This window comes from Haemaphysalis longicornis, unplaced genomic scaffold (assembly GCF_048455015.1).
Source record: "Haemaphysalis longicornis isolate Haplotype H1 unplaced genomic scaffold, Haemaphysalis longicornis Haplotype H1 scaffold_10, whole genome shotgun sequence".
NCBI classification, from domain to species: domain Eukaryota; kingdom Metazoa; phylum Arthropoda; class Arachnida; order Ixodida; family Ixodidae; genus Haemaphysalis; species Haemaphysalis longicornis.
The window spans coordinates 117,165,521-117,171,520 of NW_027526204.1; positions in this window are offsets into that span (position 1 = coordinate 117,165,521).

The following is a 6,000-nucleotide window of genomic DNA, read 5'->3' on the forward strand; positions in this document are numbered from 1 at the left end:
ACCTATTCAAAGACACTTGCTGTTGATGTACTAAATTGACATGCTGGGATTACTTCGACATTATTTGATCACTGGGGCACGTTGGGATTAGTGGTAATGTGGAAGTGAAAACTCGATTGTGCGACAAGGCTGTCGAGGTGGCGAAAATAAGAGAAGACCTGCCGCGGTGGCTCAGTGGCTAAGGCGTTGCACTGCTGAGCATGAGGAGGCGGGTTCGATTCCCAGCCGCCGCGGCCGCTTTACTGATGGAGGCGAAAAGCGAAAATGCCCGTGTGTACAAGATTTCGGCGCACGTTAAAGATTCCCAGGTGGTCAAAATTAATCCGGAGCCCTCCACTACGGCACGCCTCATCGCCTGTGATGCTTCGGCACGTTAAACCCAACAATTAATCAATCAATCAATCAATGATGAAAGGAAGATTAGAATGCTGGTGGACAAAAGGCAGAGAGGGAGAGTATTGCCCGCAACAGAAAAATCAAGTATCGTGTGCCTGCCTTAGGAGCAGCGCTAGTATTGAAGGAAGAGTATAAAACATAAATATATTAGTTTTTTTTTGTGACACATCATTACCCTGCTACAAAGGGCATACCACTAGCAATCATCATCTACACCTCCGGGTGAGGTACAAGCCAAACACTACCGCCGCGATGCAGGACGCTAATTAATTCAAACAATGTTCTGTGCTGTGCCCCACTCCTAATTATTGACCTATGGACTACCAGACAACTGTTAATTACACAAACAATCTGTAAAATTGGCCTAAGGGTACATTTTACAGTAAAAAAAAACTACGAGTCTTTGATAAATTTAGCATTGCTGGGGCTGTAACCCAGGCTGCTCACTTCCAAACTCACAATTCTCTCCCTAGCACAGAGGCCAAACAGCAGAGCTTTTTAACAGTTAAAAAAAGTACTCGCTTCAGACGAATCAGTAGAGGGTGCTTGGTGCACATAGGAATGATCGGAGGCCGCCCTCACCAGCCCTGTCTTACAAATCCAAGAGTACCTAATTAGCCGGGCAAAGAGGAGAGCAGAAGCCTTGGGCCAAGGGTTCCACCTGATTCGTCATCATTTCATCAATAAAGTTTATTTAGTCAATTCCGCCTCCGGGCATCACAATCTTCTTGGGCGGTGAATCGATCCCTCTCTTTAACTGCACGAAATCTTTCTCCCATACCTCACTTCTAGTAGAGAACAGGTGCAGACAAACAACTTGCTGACACCGTTGATCTCATGTTAATTCCAACTCCTCTACCACGTGCTATCACACTGTGCAGGGATTCAGTGTCATGTTGGAACGTCCGACCAGTAAACCACTTCTCCGACAACGCCCCCTCTCACACCCCTTACAAAGGTGCGCATCCTGCTCTGTCGGGACTGGCTTACAGCTGGCTACCTTGCCAGGTCTGCACAAGCCAGTGGCTCACACCTAGCGCGCACTGGAACGGCCGCCATCGCGAAAACGTCCTGGGCTACATGGGTGCTCAATCCTCCGGCAGAGTTTTTTTTTTTAATAAATCACTTTCTTTCCTTTCTTCCCTTCCCTCTTTCCAGCTCTATGCCCTTCCCGCCATAAGTGACCCATGGGTAAAACATTGATTGCTCTTCACTGGTGAGAACCAGTGCAATCGCCTGTTGTCAGTGACCCACTAACAAACAGACCAACCGGTTACATTTTTGGCTGATTTGGGTGACAGGCAGACCAAAATTGACTTGTTTACCTAGCCTGAAAAGAAAAGACTGTAGTCTTAAAAAAGCTTAGAGGAATATTACGCCTCTACGTTGGCGCCCGACTGAATTAAAGAAAAACACTGCGTGCCCTCCCGTGCGGGACACTTTGAGCAATCATGGTGACACTGAGTGGCGACGCGCGTAACCTGAGCCCCTCCGCACTTGCGATATGGTATCAGTAAGACGTTTTAAAGGAGCACTGAGACCAATTGTCGGCGTTAATATTATTGCACTTTTCGCTTCCTTCACTCAACCGAATACCCTGGGTGAAATATGAGCGGCCTGCGGCGCGAAGAACATAGTTTAATTGGATCTCAGTCATCGCGCCGACGGAGCAGCGCGCGGAGCGGCTCTCAGCAAATGGACATCAGCGTGACATCATCCAGGGAGAGCCAAAAGAAGTGACGCGGCAGCGCTCGTCAAAAGCTCGTGACGTCACTTCATGCGGCCCCACGAGCGGCGAGCGGGCGCAACACCCTCAAGCGGGCGCCGGTGACATCCGCACAAAGCGGTGAGGTCAGGCAGGGAGTCTGTCATATGCGCCGTTCAGGATGAAAGCGCGGTAATTTGAAACAAACGATTTTCAGGTCGTTCAATGTAATTAACTATCGCGCGCTGAAGTATTTGAAGTGCTGTTTCAGGTTCGCCAGACCATTAAGCATCGATAAAAGCAATAAAAGTGTAACAAAATTTTCGTGTCAGAAGAAGCCTCGAATAGTTGCCGTGGGTTCCTTGGTCAAGCTCTCTCTCTGTCTATCAGGCAAGGAGCTTGGGGCATTGCTGCGTATGAGGGTGCGCTAAGTGGAATCGGTACGCCCTGCTTTTACATTATGATGCATGGTAAAACCAAACCCCCTTGCTAAACATGATCGGTCCAGGTAAAGGTTCCGCACCGAAGTATCTTTCAGTCATCCTTTTCCTAGTCCTGAAACTACTTTCGCTTCCTTGTAATAGAATAATTTGAAAAATAATACCCTGTTCCCTCACAACCCCCGTTTCTGATCTTTAAGGCAACGCCAGTCAGTCGTATAAAGCTTATAAAACTGACAACGGGAGGTCTGGAAGTCGAAGTCTTTAGTACGTTTGGTGGTAGGAAGTACGAGGATACAGGGGAACTTTCACAACTCCGCTGCCGTCACCCTTGGCATTCGTTGGAAGCTCCTAGGCCATATGATAACGACGTGAATGTCGCTCACTGTCTACCCCAGTCATCAGAAAAAGTATAAAAAAGAAACTTCCGTCAGATCTGTCAAACGGCAGTCCGTTTTTTTGTTCACATTTCCTGTTGCATGTTTACATGGTCTTGGTAAGTTTGCCTTTTGCCAGCCTAAACACAAACGCGCCGTTATGCCTCGTTTTCGGTGCGGGCTCATTGCCTTATAGGAATGATTCTCACTATAGAAGCTAACAAGCCTGGATTTGAAATTCCAGGGGGCAAAAAAATGTCGAAAAAACTTCCCTTCACAATTGTGCTTGGAGCGCATGCGTCATGACACTGGTGACGTGCACACAGTGAGGCACACTCAACAATGAGTAGCACAGTCAAAACTCGCTCTAACGAAACCCGATCTTACGAATTTTCCTATCAAACGAACCGATTCGCATTACGGCTTAGTGCTTTTATGAACTCGAACTAACGAAATAGACTCGGCAGCGTTCCCGATTTAACGAAGTATTCCAGAAACAGATTTTAAAAAAGAGCAATTTTGAATGTGTTTCATCAGTGTGCCGCGAAAATTATTGCACCACGTCATTGAAAAATGCAAGGCACCTAGTGTCGTTTTGACCAAGCTCTACGATCGAGATCCACGTAGCAGTCCCGTTGCCGCAGACCACAATATCCCGGCTGGAACAATTTCCACAATCTTGAAGGGAAAGGACGCCATCATCCATGTCACTTCGTCTGGAATGGCGGCAAAGAAAAATAGCTTCAAGACCAGCCCGCACAAGAATTTAGAAGAAGCCTTGCTTACGTGGTTCAAAGACATGGCCTCCAAGGACGTTCCGCTCAAGGGGAACTGCTACAACAAAAAGTGCTCTGTTTCGCGCGTCTGCTCAGGTGCGACGACTTCAAGGCAAGTCCTGGCTGGCTCAATCTTGTCACACAGGACTTTGAGCGCATTGCTAAATTATTGGCAGGCGAGCGTCGTGGCCGCCCAATTACGATGTTATGATAGCTGCTAGGATGTGTCTCCCTTCAGTCATCGAATTTCTGGAATTATCTGCTTGTAAAACGACTCCTAATTGTACGAAGTTCTCGATTTGACAAAATATTTCGAGATATCCGGTAACTTCCTTATATCGCGTTTAAACTGTGCTTGCATAGAAGCAGGGTTCTTCAGCATATTGGGTTTAGAATATCCCCGTGAGGCTCTGTCTTTAAAAAATTGCCTCCAATTCCACGCTGTGAAGGTGGTTGGAAAGCAAAGCTTTAACCAACACCTTCAACGATTGCCCATGCTACGTCATGCTCTTCACACATGTGCTCTTCACACACGTGGCTCTACAAAGAGTGAAACCAGACATTCTGCCAGCCGTTACCTGGAATTTGCTGGGGCGGCGTTCCGAACGCAGCAGCAGCGTCGACCACGGCCGCGCGCTGTAGCCTGGCCATGAGTCGGGAGGAAGAAAACGGAGAGGAGCGTCTTTCGAAGGGGAAGACAGCGGAACCTAGCCATCCTAATGCGCTAGCTTGGGGCTACACCACCACGCGACACAAACGCAGAAACCGAAACAATGCGGCATGTGAGCTTAGCTAATAATTCTCATTTATACTGATTTAAAGTAGTTAGTTTGGTAAGTTTGAGAATTGCGAGGAAGCTGATGGAACATTTTGTAATCGCTATTTATGAGAATCAGCTGCTCCTTTCGATTCACCAATGTAGAAAACGGAGTACCATTCATGGCAAGCAGTGCGTTTCTCTAGCGTTTATCCAGCGGCCAGATGTCTGTATGTGGTCTTTATATTTTGCTTTTCCGCCCTGGAAACCAATCTTAAGGTATCCTTGCCGTACGACCATATAATTCCGTCGGGTCCGGGTTACTGAGGAGGTGCTGTGGAACAAGTTAATGAAGCCGTGCAAAGGAAGTGCGCAATGGACGTGAATCTGCGCCAAAACACGCCCAAAACAACCGTCGCTAAAGCAAACGACAAAGCTGACGGAATGGTCCCGCCGACGTGACCGCCGAAGTGAGCAGCTTCGGCGCGCGGGGAACACTGGGTAAATTTCGCCGCGCCATCTATATAGTGTTATCCGTGAGTGAAACCCTCCGCCCCCCACCCTACCCCCGCCGCCTCCGCTACGTCGGTAAAACCGTGACTCTTCAGTGAAAGTTCGCCCACTACATCATCAAGAAAGACGTGAGAAACACTGTGTGTGTATATATACAAATCAACCCCACGCAGCGAAGTTTCTCGGCGAACTTGGCGCGGCGGACGCCGTGGTTTGACGCGCCGCTCAGTTTTCGTCCACCCCAACCTCCATGCAACGTGACCCGGCGAACGCCGCCGATGGAAGACACGACAGGAAGTACAACGAAGTACGAGGCTGTGATTGGCTGCGGCCTCAAAATGCAGTTTGCCGCTTCCGGTCGCGTTCGCCGCCGCGCGTTCGACATCTAGCTCGCGTAGATCGCCGACGAACAGCCGTATTTTCGACGCCGGCGGCGGAGCGGCCGCCGCCGGGCGACGTTCGCCGCCTTTTCGCCTACATTTCGCTGCATGGAGGTCGGCCTTTATCCATCGGGCGACTCCGAGCGCGCGCCAACAGCGAACGGATTTTATTACAACGCTCCCCGCCATCTAGTAAACAATCCAAGAACTAAACTAGAGGTGGCTACATACATACGTCGAGGATGGACAGACCCACGCCTTAAGGAGCTTCGCCCCTAAAATAAACAGTGAACAGTGATCCCTAGAGAAGACAGGCGTGGCAGGGGACGGCAGAAAGTTAAGTGGGCAGGTGAGACCAAGAAGTTTCCGGGGATAAATTTGTCGCAGTTAGCACAGGACTGGGATAATTGGAGATGTGTGGAAGAGGCCTTTGCCATGCAGTGGGTGTAGACAGGCTGATGATGATGATGAAACAGTGAACAAGCGCCTCGCATTTAAGGCGCCATCGCGTGATAGAAAACTCAGTCGGTTCTCTTAAAATGAGATTTTAGACTGTGCGTGTCAAAGAAGTTTATTTTTTCAAGCGGAGGTTGTCCACGGTGTCCTGAGACCGACTTTGGAAGGACAAGGGAAGGTACTTTGTTCCATGCAGGCAA